Source organism: Rhinoraja longicauda, chromosome 4 (assembly GCF_053455715.1).
Source record: "Rhinoraja longicauda isolate Sanriku21f chromosome 4, sRhiLon1.1, whole genome shotgun sequence".
Taxonomy (NCBI): Eukaryota; Metazoa; Chordata; class Chondrichthyes; order Rajiformes; family Arhynchobatidae; genus Rhinoraja; species Rhinoraja longicauda.
The window spans coordinates 46,438,159-46,452,255 of NC_135956.1; the positions used below are offsets into that span (position 1 = coordinate 46,438,159).

The 14,097-nt window shown below is 40.8% G+C and overlaps 1 protein-coding gene across 3 annotated transcripts in view; it reads left to right on the forward strand.

The window, feature by feature from the left end:
- The window catches only part of zhx2a (zinc fingers and homeoboxes 2a), a 71,644-nt gene extending 68,278 nt beyond the window's left edge, over positions 1-3,366 (forward strand). For all 3 annotated transcript variants that reach the window (XM_078397667.1, XM_078397668.1, XM_078397669.1), the window contains exon 3: positions 2,621-3,366. The gene's annotated coding sequence lies outside the window, so the exon portion shown is untranslated. The remainder of the gene's footprint in view (positions 1-2,620) is intronic.
- The last annotated feature ends 10,731 nt before the right edge of the window (positions 3,367-14,097 follow it).

Below are 14,097 nucleotides of genomic sequence, written 5' to 3' on the forward strand. Positions count from 1 at the left end.
ACATACAGTAGCACACAAACATAACAGCACATACAAAACAGTTCACAGCACCTCCTCAATGAGCCTCAAACGCTAGGGAGTAGAAATAGGTTTTGAGCCTGGACTTAAAGGAGTCGATGGAGGGGGCAGTTCTGATGGGGAGAGGGATGCTGTTCCACAGCCTAGGAGCTGCAACCGCAAAAGCGCAGTGTAGGTGTTGTGAGATGTAATCAAAAACAAAACAAAAATCATCTGCTTATATAGAAAAGGTAATGCTTATTTGAGTTAATAATTCAATACTGGGAAATAATTGATTTCATAATTAAGAAGCTGCACATCGGGTGAGACTTCCTCTCTACTTTGCATCCATATTCCCCATTGAAATACAGGTGGAGTGTTAGCTTTTGAAAGGTGCATTGAACCTCAGTCTGTAACAGCAGGGACCACTGAAATCACTCAGGGCTTCCACAGTACAATTAACTAATCTGATTGTCTTATTTTATCATTGAGACCCTCCCTGCAAGTAGTATTACATTGCATTCACATAATCCCAGTTAAAACATGGCTTGAAGGGCAGCGATGTTGTAGCGAATACTCCTTTAAACTTCTACACATGGACAGTAGAGAGCACATTGACTAGTTGAAGGTATCACAAAATGCTGGAGTAACTCAGCAGGTCAGGCAGCATCTAGGAGAGAGGGAATGGGTGACGTTTCGGATCTCTCCTAGATGCTGCCTGACCAACTGAGTTACTCCAGCATTTTGTGATACCTTCGATTTGTAGCAGCATCTGCAGTTATTTTCCTGCACATTGACTAGTTGCATCGTGGCCTGGTTCGGCAACTCAAAAATCTAGGAACAAAGGAGATTACAAAAAAATGGTGGCTAAAAATGTGGCTGCTTTGCATATTTTGCTGTTTCCTTTGCTATATGCTGCTTTATCTGTGTGCACTCGTCTGCTTCATAATTAGCATTCAGTTTGGCTAGTTGAAGAATAACTTCTCAATTCATATCATGTTTCAGCTGTCAGCCATAGTTCAGTGGGTAGCATTTCCGCAGCAGGTCACGAGTTCAAGTCCCGCTCCAGAGATTTCAGCACAAAATCTAGGCTGACTCATGCACTGAAGTAAATAAACGCAGCACAATGAAAACCTCTTTTTTTTTTTAACACTCTTAAACAAATACCTCATGTTTTGTCTCCGATTCCAAGCAGCTATTTCAAGGAAGATCAGGAAGGTTCTCCCTTGTAACATAGAACATAGAAAAATACAGCACAAGAATAGGGCCTTTGGCCCACAATGTGTGTGCTGGACATGATGCCAAGATAAACTAATCTCATCTGCCTGCACATGATCCATATCCATAAATTCCCTAGCCAATAATGATCCCTCAACACCAGAAAATAAGAGGATGATCTGGTCATTATTACAATGCTGGTTGTGGGATCTTTCCATGCATCAATTGACTATTATATTTACTTCAACAGGAAAGCACTGGGTGCCTCAAGGAAGCATTGGTACCAACACTCTCCTTATGTTGATTTTCAGCATCAACAGTATACCAACAGTATCACTGTGTCATTATGAATTATTCCTTACAAAGCTGTAAATTCAGAAAACAAAACAAATTACGAGTAGCTACAGGGATTATTAGTGGAGAGTTTACTCATTGTGTTCTTTGTAGAATGTCCTTTTGGGTTGATAATTACCATCAGGAAAAGACTCTTTGACCTTCCTCCTCCATGTTGGGTTGCTGCACCACATCCTCCTCGCAGCCCTCTTCTGCCTCTTGTTATTATATCTTTTTGTTCCTCTCCTTCCTGTACTTTTCACACTTTCCCTTGAATGCATCAATGAACTTTGGGCTGCTGGCTTTGGCAGGGCAGTGTGGAATTCATTCCTGCAAGGCATAAACTATTTTACACTGAGGCATGGATTATAAAAAACTCTGATTATTCTCGAAATAAGAACACAATTCTGGGAATTCTCTGCTGGCTTCTGTGGAGGAAAAGCTGTTAATCTTATCGGCATTCTGATGTGCTGGAGATTTAAGGCAGAAGGTGACCTGCTTAGTGTTTCTCATATTTTACTTTTTTATCCTGTTTTCAATATTTGCTTTTTTTGTTTTTTGGATTTTGATTTTTGAGTACAGCTAGAATGATGTGCAACATTAGTCAGGCCATCAATAGAAACACATGACTGCAGATGTCAGAGTCTTGAGCCAAAAACAAGCTGCTAGAGGAACTCGGGGCCCAGGCGGTTACTGTAGAGTCCATTTCTCTCCACAGGTGCTGCCTGACCCGCGGAGTTCCTCCAACAGTTTGTTTTTTGCATTTCACACAAAGATTAATGTTACCCAGAGGACCGAATCCCTTTGATGCAAGGATCTTCGAAAGAATGAAGAAAAGTATTGTGCAAAGTATCAAACTACAAGAAAGCCTAAAACAGAAAATGCTGGAGATATTTAACCAGGAAGAATCCATGAAGAGAGAGACTCTATCAATCTTTCATGATCAGTTTGGTTGGTGAAAACTCAATCTAAAAACATCCCAACACAAGTGATTTACAACACGAGGGAGATTTTTTGTTAGGATTTGTCTCTTGTTAAAGTGCGTAACATTTCTTTTGTTTTCCCTTTGCAGGAAACCAAATGAGAAAATAACTGGCGCACATTGCGACATGTCTAAAGAAAACTACCATTTTATTCTCTGAGACGTAAAGAAAGTAACTGAGGCTTTGTCTCGGACTCTGTGTGAAATAGCAAACAGAGACGGAATGAAGGACTGACTTACAGTATGAGTATCTTTCAGAAAGTGAGAGATTCAATTTTATCCACAGTGCCAAAGTTTTACTACTACTGCAATTGAAAGGGTCTTTGTAAATATTATTTTCTGTTTTTGAACAGATTTGTACAATTTAGCAATTTTATTACATTTATAATTGGTGACGAGTTAACTTTGCAGATCAGGGTCTGCCCTTAGCATCCCCCTTGGTTTTTTTTAGATTTAGTAACCATTATCAGGCTCCCTTGTTTCAGCAACTTTTACAGCCACTACTTCATGACTGGAGGGAAATAAAGTCTGCACCTTTGGATTAATGAGGACTGAGATACAGAATGACAAGAATCATGTTTTATGTCAAGTAACATCTTTCGATCTTTGATGTACAAAATGGCAGGACGAAAATATTTAACAAGCACATTATTGTTAGCAGCTTTTTATTGTAAGAGGCTACATTTATAATGGAATGCAAACTGCTCTAGCCTGTCTTCACTCAGCTAGAGATGTGCAATATTGACTTATTTATGTCAGTATAAAATCATCATTAAAGTTGCAGTAACTTGTTTCCTATCTTTTGCAAGATTGCATATTCAGAAAATAAACTGTGTTGTCCCTGTTTGGCATTTTTTGTTATCATTTTAATAGCTACCAAAGTTCAGAGATTTATTATCATTGTACATTTTGAGTTGGATTTTGTAGTTGGGCTAATGTGAAGGAAAGAACTGCAGATGCTGGTTTAAATCGAAGGTAGATTTAGTAACCACTATCAGGCTCTCTTGTTCAGTCTGAAGAAAGGTCTCGACCCAAAATGTTACCCATTCCTTCTCTCCCAAGATGCTGCCTGACACGCTGAGTTACTCCAGCATTTTGTGTCTACCTTTGGGCTATTCCGAATTGTATCTGCTCTGTGAACAGCTACTGAATGGCATTAAAGGGTGGCACAGTTGCACAGCAGATAGAGCTGCCTCTTCATAGATCTAGAACCCGGGTTTGATTGTGACCGCACGGATTTGTTTTGGGTGCACCTGTTTCCTTCCATATCCCAAAGATGTGTGTATGAAGATAGACAAATCTCCTGAGCCTGATCAGATATATCCGAGGACATGATGCGAAGCTAGAGAGGAAATTGCGGGAGCCCTAGTTGAAATAGTACTTCCTACACGGATTCTAGGTTAATCAGCCTCCATTAAATTGCTCTTAATGTGTAGGGAACGGATGAGAAAGTGGGATAACTTTTTTTTTTTTTTTTTTAAATTTAATTTTTGAAAAGCATATGTACAGATAGAAATAAGAGACAAATTTGTTACAAAGTTCTTACATAGCTTCAATTTTTAAATTTTTAAAGAGAGAAAATAAAAATAAAGAAGAAAGATAAAAAAAACTAAATTATTGGGAAGAGAGAATAAAAAAAAGAGTTATAACTATAAAAATTAAAGGGGGTAGATCCGGGAGACAATAACCACAGTTGTACATCCAACCCTAAACTCAAGTTTCAACTTTCAACTTTTAATTTTAAATTTTTATTTTAGTCCTGTGTCAAACCCATTTACTTTTCTAAAAATTCAATAAATGGAGACCATATTTTAAAAAATAAATCAGGTTTGTCAATTAAGGCAAATCTTATTTTTTCCAAATGCAAGGTCTCTGTCATTTCCGTAATCCACATTTTAATTGTGGGGGTTATTGGTTTTTTCTAAAATTTAAGTATTAATTTTTACGCAGTTATTAAACTGTAATCAAGAAAATGTACCTGACTTGTTGTAAAGTTTGTAATATGTTCTGATAATCCTAATATTATTAATTTTGGATCCATATCCAATTGCTTGTCGATAACTTTACAAACTATTTTAAAAATATCCAACCAGAAATTTTGCATTTTTGTGCAAGTTACAAAAATATGAGTTAAATTAGCTTCTTGAAATTGACATTTATCACAAATAGGAGAGATACTAGGAAAAATCCTATTTAATTTCGTCTTCGAATAATGTAGTCTATGTATTATTTTAAATTGTAATTGTAAGTGGGATAACTTGAAACTAATATGAACAGATGATTGATGGTGACATGGAATCAGTGGGCTGAAGAGCTGATATCTCAAATGTGTGCGTTTCTAGGTTAATTGGCCTCTATAAATCGCTCCTAATGTGTAGGGAGTGGATAACATAGAACTAGTATGAACGGGTGGTCGGCTTGGATTCTGTGTGCTGAAGGGCCCATTTCCAACTCTAAGCTGAACTAAATTTCTGATTCTGTGAACTTGTACAAGACCTCAATTTGCATCTTAATCATGAACTCAAATTCAGTCCTGATTACTGTCTGGGACCATTACAAGATAAGGGACTAGTCATTGAAAGCAGGTGCACGGAAATGTCTTTTCACACTAGGCGATGAATGTCTGGGAATATTTTATCTCCGAGAATTGTGGAGGCACACATTTTGTTTCATGGATAGATAAAAGAGGGCTACGGGGAACTGGCACAGAAAAGGAGCTGAAAACAATGTAGATCAGCCGCGATCATACCGAATGGTGGGTCAGGTTGGAGAGGCTTACTCCACCTCCTATTTTATGTGTGTACTATGATTATCTGCATTCATACAATAGCTAAATTTGTATCTCATTTGTTAATTCAAGGTCCACCCTGAGTCCCGTCTGAGAATTTTGTCGTTTTTCATTAAATGCAAGCTGCAATATTTGAGAGGGGAAAGAGAATCCACTTTTCCTTGAACTGTGACGGTTGCAGGTCAAAAGGACTGGGTTTGTTTAATTAGTGTTTGAGATTAATTGCATAAAAAAACACATTATGGTTTATGTTAATATTGGGGTTGATGAAAGTTTTTTAAAAATTACACTGGAATAAAGATGACGCTGCTTTTGCATTAGGTAGCAGTTAAAAACAAAAAATGTCGTATGAATCAATATATCCTTATATATTAAAGAACTATGCGTGTGAATACACTGTGACTTAATTACTAACTACTAATGGTCCCAAATAGTAGTTGTATTTATTATAATCTGTCATTTATTTTGTTGGAGTGGTGTTTATTGTGCTCATTAAATCTGCTTTACAAACAACCATCCCAACTGACTAAATGCAGTTGCCATTAATCTTGAGTGATTTTATCATCATGATGGTGTATTATTGTGAAGGCCATCTGAACCCTTAAACTGTTTCATGTAATATTGTGCCCAATAATGCGATTTTTCTATAGAAATAGATTTCAGTTTTCAGTATAAAATATAATTATGTTATAGGTTTTCAAGCTTGTAAACCAGCCCTTACAAGCTTTATAATTGCTTAGTTTATTATTTTAAGGGAAATCATCACTTTTAGAATAATAGTGCACAATTCGCAGGAAATGGCTCTAACTGGAGACTATTGTGCTTATCTTAAAACATTTTTTTTTAATGATCGAAGTGCTGCAAAAGATGTTAATGATTCATTTTAAACCCGGACAAGTTATATCGTTGCATTTAACAAATCCAAGGGTTTACAAATTGTGTAGAGGTGAGAAAACGAGTACAGATGCATTAACCCTAGTGAAAAGGAAAGATACAAATCTGCTGCATCAATGGAGGTTCTGTTATGCTTTGATTTTTATTTCTATTTAGCTTATCATTTCTTCATTCAGCATTAACTGGTTAAAATGAATGCTTGAACATTCTTGCCAGTTACTTTATCCATTGCTGGTACTGGTTGAAGTGCAGCAATTTTTTGGGTTTCAAGGAACATTGATATCGTTGACAAGGCCAGCCTTTATTATTTAGAAACAAGAAGACACAAAGTGCTGGAGTAATTCAGTGGGTCAGGCAACATCCCTGGAGAATATGGATAGGTGCACCCTTCAGTCTGGACCCTTCAGACTCCAGCATTTATTATGACTGACTGAGGAAGAACCAACCATGTTGATGGGTCTGAGCCATGTGTAACTCTGGCAGGTTAAGGAAGGTAAATTCCATCCCCTGAGGACATCAGGGAAAGAGAGGATTTTTTTTCTGACAATCCAGTTATTTAATAATTACCATAATTGATGTTGGCTTTTCAATTCAGAATACTTTCATTACTCTGCCAAATTGAGATTTAGACATGTCTTTGTGTTGGTATTGTTCAAACTCTGTACATCAGTGGTCGGAGTTACTGCATTATAGTCTTAATAAAATAGCTATGCCACCGTATGCACTGTGATATATTATAGTTTTCCATTCACAAAACCACCAGCATTTCAGCACCAATTCAAGTGTTATAAGTTGCATCCAGGAAAATGGTGGTGAATGACACCACCGATGCTGTCCATATGTTGAAGGTGTACCTGCAGTGTAGTTGAGTGTGGCCTTTTGGGATTTAAACTCCAGAAAATGTCCATGGTGGGCTAACATTGTAACTTAGTGCTAGTGTTCCCACATGCACACATCCCAGGCAATAAAGGTCACTTTTTTTGAGGTTGTGTGAAAGGACTCTTGGCGAGTTAGTGAACAGTGCCTTGTATTTTCACAGCCAGACATTGAAACCACGCATCATTCCAGTCATTATTTAATTGCCTTCCTACAGTATGTTCGATCATAACTAACCTCTGGAAAAAAAACTTTTCAGGTGTATAAAGTTGAGAGCGTTTAATTCTTTTGCTGGTTGTGCTGTTTCCAATTGTAAATGTTTGCCACCAACTCTGGTGGATCCTGCATTCATATATCATATCATATCATATCATATCATATATATACAGCCGGAAACAGGCCTTTTCGGCCCACCAAGTCCGCGCCGCCCAGCGATCCCCGTACACTAACACTATGTTAGGACATTCTTTGTCCTAACATAAAATCTCAGACAAAAATACAGATAAGTAGAATTGTTAAAGTGAATTATAACCAGCCATATACTTTAAAGTTTGAGAAATTAGTCTTTTTGCTATTTTTTATTTTTACTCTGCTCAGTTCATAAGTTGACAAAGATCAATGGACTACGAAATATATCACTTGTGTACGTCTCTTTAGTAGTTGTGTAAGAAAATAACTGCAGATGCTGGTACAAATCGAAGGTATCACAAAAAGCTGGAGTAACTCAGCGGGTCAGGCAGTATCTCAGGAGAGAAGGAATGGGTGACGTTTCGGGTCGAGACCCTTCCTCAGACTGATATCAGGGGAGGGGGCGGGACAAAGAAAGGATGGAGTTGGAGACAGGAAGACAGTGGGAGAACTGGGAATGGGGAGGAGAGGAGAGGGACAGAGGAGCTATCTAAAGTTAGAGAAGTCAATGTTCATACCGCTGGGGTGTAAGCTGCCCAAGCAAAATATGAGGTGCTGTTCCTCCAATTTGCGGTGGGTCTCACTATGACAATGGAGGAGGCCCATGACAGAAAGGTCAGACTGGGAGGGGGAGTTGAAGTGCCGAGCCACCGGGAGATCAAGTTGGTTAAAGCGGACTAGCGAAAGTCTTGAGCGAAACGATCGCCGAGCCTGCGTTTGGTCTCGCCGATGTAGAGAAGTTGACATCTGGAACAGTGGGTGCAGTACATGAGGTTGGAGGAGGTGCAGGTGAACCTCTGCCTCACCTGGAAAGACTGTTTGGGTCCTTGGATGGAGTCGAGGGAGGAGGTAAAGGGACAGGTGTTGCATCTCCTGCGGTTGCAGGGGAAAGTGCCCGGGGAGGGGGTGGTTTGGGTGGGAAGAGACGAGTGGACCAGGGAGTTACGGAGGGAATGGTCTCTGCGGAAAGCAGAAAGGGGAGGAGATGGGAAGATGTGGTCAGTAGTGGAATCATGATGGAGGATAATTTGTTGTATACACTGGCTGACGGGGTGGAAGGTGAGGACAAGGGGGACTCTATCCTTGTTACGAATGGGGGGAAGGGGAGCAAGAGCAGAGCTGCGGGATATAGAGGAGGCCCTCGTGAGAGCCTCATCTATAATGGAAGTGGGGAAGCCCCGTTTCCCAAAGAATGAGCACATCTCTGATGCCCTAGTGTGAAACGCCTCATCCTGGGCACAGATGCAGCTTAGACGGAGGAATTGGGAGTAGGGGATAGACTTTTTGCAGGAGACAGGGTGGGAAGAAGTGTAGTCAAGATAGCTGTGGGAGTCAGTAGGTTTGTAGTAGACGCGGTCACTAGTTCTCAAAATCTCTGTAAAGCGTCTTTGAGTATATGAAAAGCGCTATATAAATAAAATGCATTATTATTATTATTATTACTAGTCTGTCTCCTGTGATGGAGATGGTGAGATCCAGAAATGGTAGGGAGATGTTGGAAATGGACCAAGTATATTTAAGAGCGGGATGGAAATTAGTGGTGAAATGTATGAAGTCAGTGAGTTCTGCATGGGTACAAGAGGTAGCACCCATTGCAGTCGTCAATGTAGCGGAGGCAGAGTTCGGGGATGGGGCCAGTGTACATCTGGAACAGAGATTGTTTGATGTACCCGACAAAGAGCCAGGCATAGCTAGGGCCCATAGCTACGCCTCGGGTTTGGAGGAAGTGGGAGGAGTCAAAGGAGAAGTTGTTGAGGGCAAGAACCAGCTCTGCTAGGCGGAGGAGAGTGTTGGTAGATGGAGGTTGGCTGGTTCTACGTGGTTCTCTTTAGTAGTTGGTAAGTGATTTAATTCATTGTGAAGTAAGATGTGGAACTGTTTGTCATTGTCTCTGCTTATATTTATCAAAAGCTACTTCATTATGAATTCATGAAACCTTAATTGACGGGAAAGAAAATTATTTCAGAATTAATTATTAACGCCTTTTTTTTGAAAAAAAAATCTAAATTTTGTGACCTCCGATACATTTATTTTACCATTCCTTTATGCACTTTGTTAGAATTCAGTAAATGAGAAGATAAATTGCAGCAAAGAGATCGGTTGAGGTGATTTGCCGTAAATGTCTTGAATACCTTGTTTCTGCTAAATGTTCCCAAGAGCCGTGTGTATTGTATTTGAATTTAAATAATGCTTTGATGCTCAGAGGTACACTAGTTAAGACTCGGACCTGTGTGACACTGAGGTTCCACAAAAACTGAGAATGTTCTGTTTTTACCTGAGGGGGAAAATGATGGACATTACCTTATAATGGTTGGTTTTTACGTGGCTGTGTAGACCTGTGCCAAACGGCACTGCAGCCTTGGATAATTCACGCTTGTATGCATGCTATTTTCTATTACCTCCATGGGACGGCAGATCTGGTTCATTCCTGATTACGGGCTGTCTGTGGAGTTTGCATGTGACCCCTGTGTTCCTGTATCCTCTGGATACACCAAACGTGCAGGTTGGTAGGTTGCTGTATATTACCCGTCGTATAAGTAGCTGGTGGGGTAATTGATCGGTGTGTGAGAATATACGTTACAGGAATGGCACTGATGAGAATAATGTGAGGTGTGACAAATTAGATGGACTGAATGGCCGTTTCTAGGTTTGCAAGGAAAATATTGGAGAATAATGCTGTCACTTGTTTTAAACTGGTGCACGTCTTTCTTTGCAAGTGGATGGGACTATCTGAATCTCCTGGGAGCCACTCACAAGAGGATTGATGCTTCTGACTTCCTGGGGGCTTCTCAAACTAGTCCAACCATTTTCACAGTCATGCTAAGAGTATGCTTGTACTGAACTGGCACAGAGTTCGACTCATCGAGCTGCAAAACATACAAACGGGCTGTTTGGTCCAGGTAATTGTTTTGCCCACATAAGATCTGCATTCCTACATTCCTTGCCTATCTAAATGTATGTTTAACATAGTGGTTGTACCCAATTCCACCACCACTCCTGATATCAACCAGTGTGTGTCTATGTGTGTGTAAGTAAAAAAAAACTTTTCCTTGGGATCTCATTTATAAGTACATCACTTCATTCATTTAAATGGAGTGGAGCAGGTCTGTCAGAGAGAGGTAAGTTTCAGTTTACAATGTTATTACATTAACTTTTAAAACAATTTAAAAAGGTGTTTATTCATGTCTGAATTATTTTATGAATGAGTTATGTTATAAAGACATGTTTAGTTTTTGATTATGTTCGAATGTTTGTAAATTTGGGGTCTCTCAAAGCCTTTTATCAGTTTGAGAGCCAAGAGCTGTAGCCAGTCAAATAGATCGCCTCAGACAATCAGAGGATGAAAGACATGACCATCCTTTGCTACCTCAGCGTTTGAAATCACACAGAAATATCTTCTCTTCTGTCCATCCCCTGGACTGCAGTGCATCGTCCAGAAGGCTCAAACTCTGGGAAGAGAAACTAGAGAAATCTCCGGAAGACATTCACATGGTAATCGATCCCTCTGAGAAACTCCGACCAGGTTCCGACCAACCGTGGATAACCTGGCGCGGTCTCAACAGACTGCGGACAGGCATGGGGAGGAGCAAATCGAACATGCTGAAGTGGGGATATACTGAAGATGCGGCAGACTGCGAGTGCGGACGGGGCCTCCAGACTATGGAACATCTCCTGAGCTTTGACATGCTGCATGACACATGCACTGTAAAGGATCTTGCAGAGCCCAATAACGTGGCACTAAAATTTGCTCGCTATTGGCAAACAGTTGTGTGATGACACAAATAAATAAAAGTTTGAGAGCCTAAATGTGGGGTGTGGTTTAACCGGCTCCCAAATTTCCTTAGAGTGTGTAGGATGGGATGGTCACATCTGATCACTGGCTAATAGGGCAAGTGGGCAGACAGCAGAGTGTATAGACAGTGAGCCACTTATGGAGATGGGCTGAACAAAACCAGTTTACAGATATCTACAAATACATGACATTCAGTACCTTTGAATGTTTACTAATCTGCACAAATCTGGATTTAAAATTAAATTATTTTTATATAAATTTCTGTTCTTTTGTATACGGCTTTCTGTTCTTTGTACTTTTTTGTTCTGATCAGATCTAACAGTGACTGACAGTTTAGAGCACATGGTATTGGAGGTAGGGTACTGACATGGATAGAACATTGGTTGACAGACAGAAAGCAAAGAGTGGGGATAAATGGGTCCCTTTCAGAATGGCAGGCAGTGACTAGTGGGGTACCGCAAGACTCGGTGCTGGGACCGCAGCTATTTACAATATACTTTAATGACTTGGATGAAGGGATTAAAAGTGCCATTAGCAAATTTGCTGATGATACAAAGCTGGGTGGTAGTGTGAACTGTGAGGAAGATGCTATGAGGTTGCAGGGTGACTTGGACTGGTTGTGTGAGTGGGCGGATGCATGGCAGATGCAGTTTAATGTGGATAAGTGTGAGGTTATCCACTTTGGTGGTAAGAATAGGAAGGCAGATTGTTATCTGAATGGTGTCAAGTTAGGAAAATGGGAAGTACAACGAGATCTGGGTGTCCTAGTGCATCAGTCACTGAAAGGAAGCATGCAGGTACAGCAGGCAGTGAAGAAAGCCAATGGAATGTTGGCCTTCATAACAAGAGGAGTTGAGTATAGGAGCAAAGAGGTTCTCTGCAGTTGTACAGCGCCCTAGTGAGACTGCACCTGGAGTACTGTGTGCAATTTTGGTCTCCAAATTTGAGGAAGGATATTCTTGCTACTGAGGGCGTGCAGTGTAGGTTTACTAGGTTAATTCCAGGAATGGCGGGACTGTCGTATGTTGAAAGACTGGAGCGACTCGGCTTGTATACACTAGAATTTGGAAGGATGAGATGGGATCTTATCGAAACATATAAGATTATTAAGGGGTTGGACACGTTAGAGGCAGGAAACATATTCCCAATGTTGGGGGAGTCCAGAACCAAGGGCCACAGTTTAAGAATAAGGGGTGGGCCATTTAGAACGGAGATGAGGAAAAACGTTTTCAGTCAGAGTTGTAAATCTGTGGAATTCTCTGCCTCAGAAGGCAGTGGAGGCCAATTCTCTGAATGCATTCAAGAGAGAGCTAGATAGAGCTCTTAAGGATAGGGGAGTCAGTGGGTATGGGGAGAAAGCAGGAACAGGGTACTGATTGAGAATGATCAGCCATGATCACATTGAATGGTGGTGCTGGCTCGAAGGGCTGAATGGCCTACTCCTGCACGTATTGTCTATTTTGGCCAAGCAGTTTCCCTGCTGTGTTGTTGCTACTTCTGAGTGCTCTGTAGTGGAGCATCCAGCAAGGTGTTTACGCACCATAATCCCTCCACAACTTGTTATCTGGCAAACTGTACATGTGGCTTGATGCAATCCTTGTAGCCAAATTCAGAGTGGTTTGCCTTCCTTCAGTTGTCGACCATACCTGCTTACCCAGGCCATTTGCCTCCACTGCCTGCTGGTCACAAAATTTAATTGGCAAGTTTCTCAGGCTATTTCACTCACATTCTTCTGTGTAGGTAATGGTGCAGTCAGTTAACCTTTTCTGACGTTCTAAGGGTAAACAAGGTAGTTCACTAAAGCAGAAAGGAGATGAAGGAGGCACAACAGTTCTGCAAACTTGCAGTCATTTGTCCATGAGGCCTTTTGGAGGTAACTGCTGTTACACGTTGTTGAGGTAACCAGTAACAGTGCTACACACTACCTTTTCACACCTCTAGTTTCCCTCTCCTTTGACTCTCAGTCTGAAGAAGGATCTTGACCTGAAATGTCACCTATTCCTTTTCTCCAGAGATGCTGCCTGACCCACTGAGTTACTCCTGCATTTTGTATCTATATTTGGTGTAAACTAGCATCTGCAGTTCCTTCCTACACAGTGCTACGCAGGTATGATATGGACAATCTTGTTGAATTGTCTGCCATTTACTTCAGTCAATGGGACTGACAGGGTTGCTGGAAGATTCACATTGTTGAGGTGACTCATCTCATGTTGCAATGTGCAGTAACCCGCTGCATTCGAACCGAGACCAGAATGACCAGTGCAGAGGCATACTGATCCTGATTAACCCTATGGGCCATAGGAAGGCATGAATAAGCCCAGTGACCACATCGGTTTCCACCTTCTCCTGTTTCCTTCCATATCCCAAAGGTGTTCTTGTTAATAGGTTAATTGGCCACTGTAAATTTCCCCAAGTGTGTAAGTTAGTGGGAGGCTGATGGGAGTTGACTGGAATGTGGGGAGAATTAAATAGGATTCGTGTAAATGGGTGCTAAATGATGGCAGGGACTTGGTGGGACAAAGGGCCTGTTTCTCTGCTGCATGACTCCATGAATCAGTGACCATTGAAGCATGAAGTCGAATGTTGCCACAGCAACAGCATGTGGGATTGATCAGTTAGTGTTGACAGTCCAACTTTGCAATAAGCCTCCAGAGAACAGACATATCAGACCTGTACTCCTTACTGAAATTGGCAAAGTGAATGTACAGGGGCACTTTTTTTGTCTGTAACTGAACAAGGATAATTACCATATTGGTTGTTGCAGAAACACTCTGGCATTCGGGGAGCGCATTATCTCCAATGGGGCTT